The sequence below is a fragment of the Cricetulus griseus genome, chromosome 4, assembly GCF_003668045.3.
Source record: "Cricetulus griseus strain 17A/GY chromosome 4, alternate assembly CriGri-PICRH-1.0, whole genome shotgun sequence".
Taxonomy (NCBI): domain Eukaryota; kingdom Metazoa; phylum Chordata; class Mammalia; order Rodentia; family Cricetidae; genus Cricetulus; species Cricetulus griseus.
In genome coordinates, this window is record NC_048597.1 from 164051983 (window position 1) to 164064350 (window position 12368).

Sequence of the window (12368 nt, forward strand, 5' to 3'; positions counted from 1 at the left end):
CATTTAAAGGAACCAAGAAAGAGGTGCAGACTGAGAGACCATTACTCTCACTCAGGATCTAGTGGTAAAATAAAGACAGCTACTCTCTTAAGTGGAAGCATGCACCCAGAAGAGAACTCATACATCTGCATGTGACTGATTTTATTTTATATTATTTTTAAAGTAAATTATTTTTATTTAAATTAGAAACAAGATTGTTTTACATGTCAATCCCAGTTCCCTCTCCCTCCCCTCCTCCCATGGCCTCCACCGGCCCCCTATCCCATCCCCTTTCTGCTCCTCAGGGAGGGTCTTCAAAGTCTGTCATATCATTTGGAGCAGGGCCTAGACCCTCCCCTGTGTGTCTAAGCTGAGAGAGCATCCCTCTATGTGGACTGGGCTCCCAAAGTCCATTCATATACTAAGGATAAATGCTGATCCACTACCAGAGGCCCCATAGATTAACCAGACCTCCAAACTGACATCTTTCTTTAGTATTATGGAACAGTCCTATGCTGGTTTCCCAGTTATCAGTTGTGGGTCCATGAGCTCCCCCTTGTTCAGGTCATCTGTTTCTTCAGGTTTATCCAGCCTGGTCTTGACCCCTTTGCTCATCACTCATCCCTCTCCTCAACTGGATTCCTGAGTTCAGCTCAGTGTTTAGCTGCAGGTGTCTGATTCTGCTTCCATCAGCTGCAGGATGAAGTCTCTAGGATGGCATATAAGGTAGTTATCAATCTCAAAGAAAGGCATTTAAAGTAGCCTCTCCAGTATTGCTTAGATTGTTAGTTGGGGTCGAACTTGTAGATCTCTGGACATTTCCCTAATTGGCAGACTTCTCTTTAAACCTATAATGGCTCCCTCTACTATGGTATCTCTTTTCTTGCTGTCCTCTATTCTTCCTCTGACTCAATCTTCCTGCTCTCTCGTGTCCTCCTCTCCCCTCTTCTTCTCCTCTTCTCTTTCTCCTAACTCCCTCTCCACTATCCCGCATGCTCCAGGTGACTGATTTTAAACAAGGAGTTGGAACACATATTGCAGAAGTCTTTCCAATAAACTGTGCTGGGAACACTGGGTATCAGCATGGAGAGTGAAACTAGACTCAAATCAACTCGAAGTTGACTAAACTTAAATGTCAGACATTCGACTGTGAGATCATAAGAGGTTACCTGGGAACTTTGGAACGGACAAAGATATTCTCAGAACAGAATTCAAAAGCAAAGGAACAAATGTAAACTGGATTGCAAACATTCTTTACAGCAAAAGAAAAAGGGTCAAGAAGTAGGAAGCACAATAGAAAAAATACTTGTAAATATTATGCAGAGTATCCCAAAAGACACAGGAAACTAAACAACTCAAAGAAGGAGGAGGAGGAGTAGGGGAGGGGAGAGGAGAGGGTGCTAACAAGGGTTCCTAGGAAGGAAGATATTTGCACAGTGTTGGTGGGAATGTGAATTAATGAAACAATTATGTAACACAGCATGAGGTTTCTTAAAAAATTAAAAATAGCCGCCATGTGACTCATCAACCCCACAACCTCATGTGACTTGGTGCTGTGTACCCAGCACGGCTTTGAGTCTCCAGATGGGCAACACAGAGGTCAAACCTGTGCATTTTGATGCTAGGACACAAAAGACTGAGAACTGCTATTCTGGGGAAGACCTTTAAAATACTTTCCTTGGGACCCTGAATTTCTGAACACCCGAGTAAGAATTAGTGATTAAAATACAAGTGCTTCTCATCTGCTATCAAAAAGAAATTAGTCTACATTATTTAAAATAGAATAAGTAAATGGCACTTATTTTGATACACACCTAATGTGGCACAAAAATTGGCTCCTTGGTTTAAGACATGAAATCTTGATTGTTGAATATCTAAATATATATTCCTGATTATCCACATACAATATCAATTACTTGGAAATTTAAAAATTCTTGTGTTTTGATTAGGGTTCCAGAAAACCTGCTGTATCTTTCAAAGACTAGGCAAACACTCAAATACTTCCTGCAATTTGAACAACTCTGGTTTGGGGATTTTTTTAAAAATAGGAAATATATGGTTTCTCTTTCTCCAGGCCTTGCTCTTATCACTTATGTTTTGCTGTTTAAATTTTTTTCCTAAAGGGAAAAATATGAGGAAGAAAAAAAACCTTGATGACAAAGAAGTCAACATATAGTTTTGAAAGAAAGGTTTATTCCTCAGAGATGCATAATTGCCATCCAGGGTCACTAATCTTGGTGCTAAATGTTTGAAAAATGAAAATCAAGTTAATTAAAAGCAAAAACAAATTTCTTGCCTTCACCCAACGTATACACATCATCTGGCAAATCCTAATGAGAGCCATGGGCCCTATAACATATTGCTTCAGAGAGTACAAAATCATTAATTTCCCTTCCTTTGAGACATTCATATTAAAAAGAAACCTTTTTTCTTTTAAAAAATGTAGCCAATCTTAACCTTTTAAATTTTAGTGTTTTTAGTCTCTGAAAGTATCAGACATTTGTTCAATTATTTTGGTCATATTGGACCGTCATTGTCTCCCTCCAACTCCCCCTAGTGTTCTATACAACTTCATGTCCCCCTTTGTTAGTGGTGTTATTAATAACCTGGTGAGTCTCGTGTGCTGTCCTATGCAAGTGCACATGGGGCCATCCACTAGGGTATGGACAATCTATGCACAGTCAATTCCCCAGAGGAGTATTACTGTCCCTCCCTCAGCAGCTGTCAACTGCCCATAGCTCCTATGCCAAGGGTGGAGCTTTCAGGGAGGCCTATAACCTATCTATGATGGAGTTTTCCTGCCTTGATCTTGCGAAGGTAACCACAGCTGTTGTGACTTGCTGTGTACAACAGCTGTGAGCTGCCTAGCAGCCAGCAGAATTTCACAACTCTGCTCCCATCCTCCAGCTCTTGCATTCTCTCAGTCCTCTTCTTCCTTGATGATCCCAGAGCCTTGGGGCAGGCAGGTTGATGTGGAATACTCATCCACATCTGAGCATCCACAGTCACTCATTCTTGGCACCTTTACCAATTATATGTCTGCACTAACCAGTGCTCACTGCATTAGGAAGCATCTGCAACCAAAGCTGAAAGCAATTCAGTTCATGGACATAAACATAAGTATTTAGAGGGTAAATAGACAACACGGCCAAAAATTGCAGCCATTTTAAGCACTATAGTTTGATAAGTTTTTACCAATATAGAATCTAACTAGCTACTGTCTCATTCTAGCCAAGGAGTATTTTCATCCCACAGAAAGGATCCCAGTCTGTCTGCATGGAACTCTCCATCCCTTCCTTTCCCAAACCAACTTCTGTTCTACATTTTTTTAAAATAGTCTAGATTGGTTGTTAGCTGCTCTGGAATTTCATAGACATGGCATCAAGCAGGATGTACTCTTTTTGTTCTTGCTTTCCCCCTTAGCATAATGTTATCGTGTTCACCTATAATTCATTCTATTCTAATTCCTGAGGGTTGCTGTATTTCAGGGGACTAAGCTATTGCTTATTCATTGACCCATTTGATAGGCATATGAGTTATTTGCAGCTCAGGGCTGTTGTGAATAATACAAAGTCTTGGCTTCTCTTCTGTTGAATAGTGCCTCAGAGGGCACTTGCAAGGCTGTGTGGTAAGTGTATATTTAACCCCATAGCAAAAGACAAAAGAGTTCTCCAGAGTTGTACCATGTCAGATTCCAATCAGCACAGTATGAAAGTTCCAGCTGTCCACAAATGATCATGCTACTAATGGGTTTTTTATGTATTTGGTGTTTTGTTTGCTTGGTGATTCCATGTGTTGTGATTGTTTTTAAATAAAAATTAATTCTTGGAATATCAACCAAAGGAATTTCTGTCTGTCTCTGTCTCTCTGTCTCTGTCTCTGTCTCTCTCTCTGTGTGTCTGTGTGTGTGTGTGTGTGTGTGTGTGTGTGTGTGTGTGTGTGTGTGTGTGTATAGGTGACATTTTTGAGATATGGTTCTGCTTTATAGCCTATCATTTTTTGTCATCCTCCTGTCTCAGCCTTCTGAGTGCCAGGATTACAAATACCTGCCACTGCATCCAGCAAGAGGAATTGAGATAGGATAGGAGAAAGAAATTGTCCGAAGATGATTTGTCTGTCCCTTTGTGTGCATGTGCTGTGATCATTTGATCCTGCATCAGATGTTGTCAATTGTACATAAGTTTCTGAATTTCTGATTTCTTCAGGTATTATTATCCATGTACCAATTTATCCATTTCATTCCCACCCTCAATAATGAGTATTTATTACTTACAACTAAGAGAATACAAAACGAAACAAAAAATGCTTCTGATACTATGAACACTACACCTGGTAGAGATCTATGTGCTATCTAAGTCTCCCAGCACAATATGGGGCTTCTAACACTACCTTTAGTAGAAATAATTCTTAAGTGATCTTAGCAGTTGCTGAGAATACTAGGCTGCTACAAACTCCAGCATTTGCCTCAAAGCTTGGTGCTATCCTCCACCAAGTGGGTTATTCTGAAGTCAATCAGGTCTTAAAGCAGAGAAAAGGACAGGAACCAACAAACTGGATGTGGACACTCCATGCTACAGCCCGTGTGCAGAACTGAGTATGAAAATCCAGAGACTCCAGCTTCACTAAGAGTTTCTAGCCTCCATTTTTCTGAGATTTGGGCATGCTTCTTCCCCAGTAAAGTAAATAAAGTACTGTATTTTACAGAGTGTCTATTGTTACTGCTTGCCAAGAGTTCTCACACTTGGTAATCCCGTCATCAGTTGGTTTTCAGATGTTTCTCCAGTTCCCAAGGTGTGACAGCGCATTCTAATTTAGAACACTTATTTATTTACTTAGTAATGTGGTACTAGTTTTAGTCAGTTGGCTTATTGATTAATCACCACCTTAAGTACCTATTTTCCTTTTCTTGGTCAGGAGAAAAATTCAAAGGCTCTTCATATTTGAGAGGTGGAGCATTTTCTGCACATTTCTAATAAGAGGTCAGGGTTTACAAGCACCTTTGGTGCCTGCAGGTTTGATGGCACCAAGTTTAGGATTACAAATCTGGTCATAAACACATACATCCCACGTTCTGGCAGCCAATGGGAAAACTGAGCACTAAGTGTAAAACACATGGCACATTTGCACTGTTTTTTTTTTTTTTAAACACGGAGTGGTTATGAATTTAAATGAAATCATAGATGATGTTTTCTGATACTGCTATGTCCTAAATAGAGGCATACAGTGGGTTATTTAACTTTAAGAAAACTGGAGTTTAGCAAAAGTAGAATCACATGTCATAGAGCCAGTTTAGGTTCACAGAAAAATTAGAAAGTGGAAAGACTCATGAATTCCATTCATATTCCGATACCACAGAGGCATGATCTCTCTGATGACCAACAACCGACTTCAGAGTGGTTCATTTGCTGGACCTGATGAAGCTACAGGAACTATTATATACCATGCTCAGATTATGAATTAGAGCATAACCCTGGTGTTTTCAATCTTCGGGTGTGGCAGTGTATGATGACATGTGTCCAGCATCACAGTTCTGTACACAATATTTTCATTGCCCTATAAACCCCCTTTCTTTGCTCTATTGATCCCTTCTCTCCTCTCAGCCTCTGCCACCCATTGCTTCCTTAGTTTTGCCTTTTCCACAATGTCATATTGTTGACATCATGTAGTATACAGCTTTTCCAGATTGTCTTTCATTTAAAGTTTTTCCATGTCTTTTTTGTGGCTTGACAGTTCTTATCTTAGTGTTGAATAATATTCCACTTCATGGTTTTATAGTAGTTTATCTAGGGAACAATTTTTAAAATGTCACTCTTTGGAGATGGTTGGGAAATGATTGTGCAGAAGCCACTTGAAGTAGAAGTGGGAAAGAAAAGACCTGAGATACTTTGTGTTTGGAATGGAGTGATTGGATAATTTCATAACAACAATAGAAGCAAACAATAAATGTTTGTTGAGTTGAACACAAAGCTGCTTGCTTTCGGGAATTAGATTTATGTGCAGGTAGTAAAAGAAATGTCGACACAAAAAGCTACGTAGTTATTATATCATCTACCAGAAGACAGATAGAAACCTGTGAGTGCCTTTTCTCAGAACTGATCTTAGATTATTAAGCTGGATAGCCATTGCTTTAGGGTAATACAAATACTTGGAAGGTTATCACTTTCTATTATATAGTGAGTGAAAAATTTTAAATTCTAAGAAGCATTCGTAGATCAACAGGGACATTCCAAACATTTTTCTGATTTTGTAATTGAAAATACTAAGCAAGAGCTTGGTATTATTTTTCAGGCCTCTTATGATAAAGATACCCAGCCTCCTTGAATAGTTTCAAAAGTTCAGAGTACTTCACGTAGGCAAGACAGAGGGACATTTATTGTGGAATATTAGTTTAAGATGTATTACATTCATTTATGATGCAGAATATTTGTTTAGATGATGCAAAGATGTGTTGCATTATTTTATGTTGCACTCTGTAAAGCTGTGTTACTTTGTCTGTCTAAAATACCTAGTTTGTCAAATAAAGAGCTGAACATCCAATAGTTAGGCAGGAGAGACAAATAGGTGGATCTGGCAGGCAAAGAGAATAAACAGGAGAGAGGATCAAGGAGGAAGAAAAGGAGGAGAGGAGGATGCCAGGGCCCAGCCACCCAGACAAACAACCAGACACCAAGTTAGAAGGGAAGAAAGATGTATAGAATTAAGGAAGGTAAAAAGCTCAGAGACAAAAGGTAGATGGGATAATTTCTAACATGGCAAATGAAAGACCCAGAGACTGATATTGGGGTTTAAGCTTCAAGCTGAAGATCAGAAAAGAAAAGCAGTTGGGCACTAGCTCTCACTCTACCTCAGACTGAAATACGATCATGGCTCCACCAAACCTCAGACTGAAGCCTCTCCTCAGTGTGGCTGGAGAATCCTGAGACTTTAATTTTTTCCTATCCTCAATGTGGCTGGAGAATGAATGCTTGATACTGACTATTGAAGATCCTGCTCCTATCCTTTATACCCCTCTAGTGCTGGGATTAAAGGCATATGATACCAGATGCTGAGATCATCTTTATGTGAGTTTTAGTTTTTCTTCAGGACTGGATCAATCTTGTGTGGATCTGGGTGCCATTGGACTCACAGAGATCCGTCTACCTTTTAATCCTGAGTCCTAGGATTAAAGGTGTGTGCCACCACCTCCTAGCTTCTGGCTGCTGGGATTAAAGGTGCATGCCTGGCTTCTATGGTTTGTGGCTGACTTTGCATTCTGAGTCCTCAGGCTAGCTTTAATAAATTATAAATAATATATCACCACAATAATTGAAGTTAAAAGCTGGCTGGCAACTAAGGCCAGGCATTCATAAGTAGGAATAAGTCTTCATGTATTTATTGAGAGCTGGGTGGCAGGTCTCCAAAGAGTAAGAAAAAAAAAAAAAACTACAGACATTCTTTTTCATGAAGGACTGAGGACAGGCTATGGTTTTAATGGTTGGCTCTGCTTACACAGAGGTGAGATGACCCACCCCTTGGAGGTGGTCACTAAATAGAAAACAAATGTAATTAAAAGTTCTCATCATTTTATTTGAGACCTGAGGATTGGTTTTTTTCTCGTCTCAAAAAGAATTCTGACAAAGTAGTAAATGTATTTCTCTTTCTATGGCACACCAACTTTTGATTTTTGACATTTTGATAAATTATATGGGAAGTTTGAAGAGAATAATGGTCTAGACTAGCATTTCTAGCTACATATCATTAAATAATTAACCCATCAGTTCAAGTGCTACTCACTGAGTAACTAGTATGCTTCCAATAATGTTCTGACTCTGGCAAATACAACAGAGAAGCAGGAGAGAACTGTGACTAGTGGAGGAGTAACTGTGGGGTCATAGACAGTTAGTTTATGGTTGGTGATGATGAGGAAGGATCCACACCACTGAAGAAGCAGAGCCATAAAGCACTGGTTATGCATAAAGTGGTTATGGAAAGACTTTACAACATTGGATAGCAAATAGGAACAATTTTTTTTGATTTTTTGAGACAGACTTTCTCTGTGTAGCTTTGGACCCTATCCTGCTGGCACTCACTCTGTAGACCAGGTTGGCCTCAAACTCACAGAGATCCGCCTGCCTCTGCCTCCCAAGTGCTGGGATTAAAGGTGTACACCACCAACGCCAGGCAGAAACAATTTTTTATTAAAACATTGAATGGACTTTTCAGGGAGATGCAGGGTACCACCCTGGATAGCCATCTCTCACTCTGCCTATTAGGGATTCTTCCTGTCACTAACCAAGGTGAATCTTGAAGTAACAAGAATACACATGTTCACAATATCCCTGGTTCCTCTGATGTTTCAGTTGGCATGATTGGCATCTTTTAAAAGGGGGAATATAATTCCATCCTTTTCTTCTATTCATTGACTGATCCACAGTATAATTTGTTTCTTATCTTGATGATGATGAACAGCGTTTCAATAAATATGGGCATGAAAATATATCTTTGCCATATTGATTGCATCTCCTGTGTATCCTACTCAGTAGTGGCACTGCTGGATTATATAATAACAGGTCTCTGAGTAATTTGTGAAAAAATGTCATACTGACTTCTGACATGTCTGTATAATTTGAATTCTCACAAACAACAAAGATTGCTTGTTTTCTACATTCTTACTGCCACTTTTTATGTCTTTTGTTTATTGTTTTTATTAACAGTAGTCCTAACAATTATGATAGCATCTCATTGTGGTTTTGATGTGTTTCTCAGATCATTAGCAGCATGAGGTGTTTTTTTAGATAGTTGTCTGCAATTTTTATTTATCTTTTGATGAGGCATCCTTGAAGATCTTTTGTCTATTTTTAAGTCAGGTTTTCTTACTATTTACTTATAGGAATTCTTTGTAATTTTAGTACATTAGCCCTTATGTAGGTGGTCTCCTGGCACTATTGCATATTTCCTTGTTGCATAAAAGAGTTTAGTTTGATAAAGTATCATTTGTCTGTTTTTGCTTTTATTACCTGTACTTTGAGAGGGGTCATGTCACTGGTCTGTGACCCTGATTATAGGGATTTTTCTTCATTTTAAAAAGTACTTCTGTACTAACAGGTCTTTAATTCATGTGGAATTGATTTTTGTGTATGGTATAAGGTAAGGGTCCAATTTCATTTTGTGCATTCTGTTTTCCCAAAACAATTTCTCTTTTTAAAGGTGTATAGATTTTATTCTCTGTCTATGAGTGTTTGCCTGTGTGTATGTTTGTGCACAACATGTATTCAGGTCAGAAGAGGGCACTGGTCCACTGGAACTGGAGTTTCAGAAAGTTGCGAGCACTATTCCATGTGTCTGTCTGTTTCATGCAAGAACTGTACTGTTTTTATCATTGTAGTTCATAGGACATATATACTAGGTTAGCATTATGCCTTCTGAGTTGCTCTTCCATTTCAACAGAGGTTTGACTACTCAGTGTCTTTTTGTAGCTACATGTGGATATTAGAATTGGTTTTTGTATTTCTGTAAAAAATTTCATTGTGGGAGGGGTTGTTCTTCATTTTTGTAATAAAGATATTTTAATATTCTTTCTTTTCATATATATATATTTCTGCTTTATTTGTCTAATTTGTTTCATCAACATTTTATAGTTTTCAATATATAGATCTTTCACATTCTTAAATCTACTCTTCAGTATCTTACCTTTTGTAAATGGGACTGTTTTTGGAATGTTCATTGTTAGTGAATGCACTTACCACTGATCTTTGTATTTTGATTTTGCATTCTGCAACTTGACTGATTTTGGTTTGGGGATATAACAGCTTTTTGTAGATTCCTCAATGTTCTGTATCTAAGATTTTTGTCATATCAAAATAGAGACAATACTATTTCTTTCCAAATTTGAATGTGTTTTATTTTTGTTTGTTGTTCTTGTTAGGGTCTTAGCACTGTTTTGATCAGAAATGAGAGTGGACACTCTTACTCTTCATCTAAGAGGAAACACTTTTAGTATTTTAACCACTGAGTTTATTTGTGGACTTGTTCTATATAATTTTTATTATGCTGAACTTCACTTTTTTGTGTCTGATTGTTGAGTATTTTATCATGAAAAAGGTTTACTTCTTGTATAAGAATAGATTGACACTACTCCTGAGATAGTTTGCAATAAAAAACACAGGCTCTGGGACTCCTCCCCAGATCTTACAGAAGAAAAACAAAGTCTGAAGTGAATAACACCAAAGGAATTAGAGTTAATTTGAAAAGCCAGGAAAACTTCACTCAAACAAATGCAGAATCTAACTTAGTGAACAGGCATTTGTGAAGCATGCTGAGAACACAGCCATTTTCTTACAGAGGAACAGAAATGCAGAGAGCACATCAGGCAGGCCACTAAAGCAGGAGACTGAAAACTAGCAATTTTGGTAAATGTGCAAGGTACAGAATGAAAGGAAGAAAGATAAGGCTGCCAGAAACTTCAACAAAAACCAGCCAACCAAGTGACTGACCAACCATAGCAGTCAAGATCTAAAACTGTAGCTAAGTCACTGTAACTATTAGTAACTGGTGAAGATGAATTATGACATTTATCATTGAACTAAAATGTTGGATTATTATTCAAGTGTCAGAGGCCATAGCACTAGGATCTTGGAGAAGGAGGAACACCTACATTATGCCCAATGTCTCCGCATATAATGTTACCCATAAGACTTTAGGAACATAACAAGGTTAAATGGTTATGAACACGTGGAATGAACTTGTTCATTCATAAAGAAACTACAGATGCTTCTGCCATTATAACTGCCACTAGCCTTGGTCACAAAATGGTGAAGCCAGACCCAATGGAAGCAGGAATAAAAGGGGACAGATGAAGGGAAGAGTTTTATTTTTTTCTCATCCATAGCTCCAAATAGAGAGTGAAGAGCAATGGCCTAGAATTGTGTCAAGAAGAAATAGAGGTTGAAGCCTGAGGTTCTGAGATGATCGGTGTGAGGAACTAACTGTGGTGTAACTATATTGGGAGGCAGAGGCTAGGGAAGGTGGGAGATGACATAGATGAGTTATCATTCATCACTTACAGCAGAAAGCTATAATAATTAGTAAAGATGTTACCACATGAAATAGCAATGACTACTATTAAGAGGTTTGTGGATAACTTCCACCAGGTAACAGGACAAAGATCACAGGTGAGGAAGGATGAACCAATAACTGATATTTTCCATTGTAAGTCTATGATGCCAAATTGTTCATGCATGTATTTGTGACTTTTACATCTGGAGGAAGTTGCTGAACTGTATTTCCTTCCAGTCTACAAGGAGGAGTACAAATACCACACCAGGGCACAGACATCTCTTCTGTACCATGATGCATATTCTTTACTTCTTTAATTTTCAGAAGTTGGAGGGGAAACCCCTGTGAATTGAAATAGAAAGTTGTATTCTTTAGCCTCTTTTTCAAATTATTTTGTTACTTGTAACTAAATAACCATCTTAATCATCTTTGGTATAAAATCCTGTGGCACTCAATGCACTCACAATAACACTAAAGAATTTCATTTTCTTTCTTTATTTCAATTCCTAACAAACAGCTTGTACCTACTAAACAACTCTCTGATCTCCCCCTACACAGACTCTGATGCCCTCTATCCATTTTTCCTCTGTAAATTTACCTATTTAGCTCAGTCACATGAATCATAATTCCCTCTTGTAGCTGACTTCCTTTATTCATCTTCATGCTATCTCTCAACAGTTTTCTGAAGCCCCTTTAGGCCAAAGGCAAGATTTCAAAAGGCATAGAAGTGAGAGTTGGAGTATTTATTCCATATAAAACCTTGATGGCACCAGGAAAAAGCAAGTCTTCAAGTCCATAAGGAACAGTGGCTGCTGGATACTCTAAATCCTTAGTCCAGAAGCAACAGTGGCTGTGGGATACTCTATATCCTTAGTGCAGAAGAAACAGTGGCTGCTGGATACTCTAGATCCCAGGATGCTATGTCAAAACTTTGTCACTGCAGTAAGAAAACACATTTTGTTAGAGAAGAAAGTTGTGTAGACTCTGATGATTTCCATTTTTTTCTAATGATAGACCCCTAACACAGATAAGGTATTGGGAGCCACACTTCAAAATGCAGGCCAAATAACCTGGGCATTTAATTTGTTCATTATTCAAGTGATAACACATGTAGTTCTGTATTCACAATTTAACAAATTGTCTAATTCTTACTCTTTACCACACAATATGATGGACAGGCATGAGGACATTTTGGCTTGGTGCATAGTATTCCTGTTTTAATGTATATGCTGTCAATTTTCTTTCATGCTCTGCACTCCCTTACAGAATAGTAACATCTCCATGTGTTTGTAAAGTAATGTCTGTTAGCATGGTAATATGAGTTATAATATCCCTAAAGAGATTAAACCATCTCT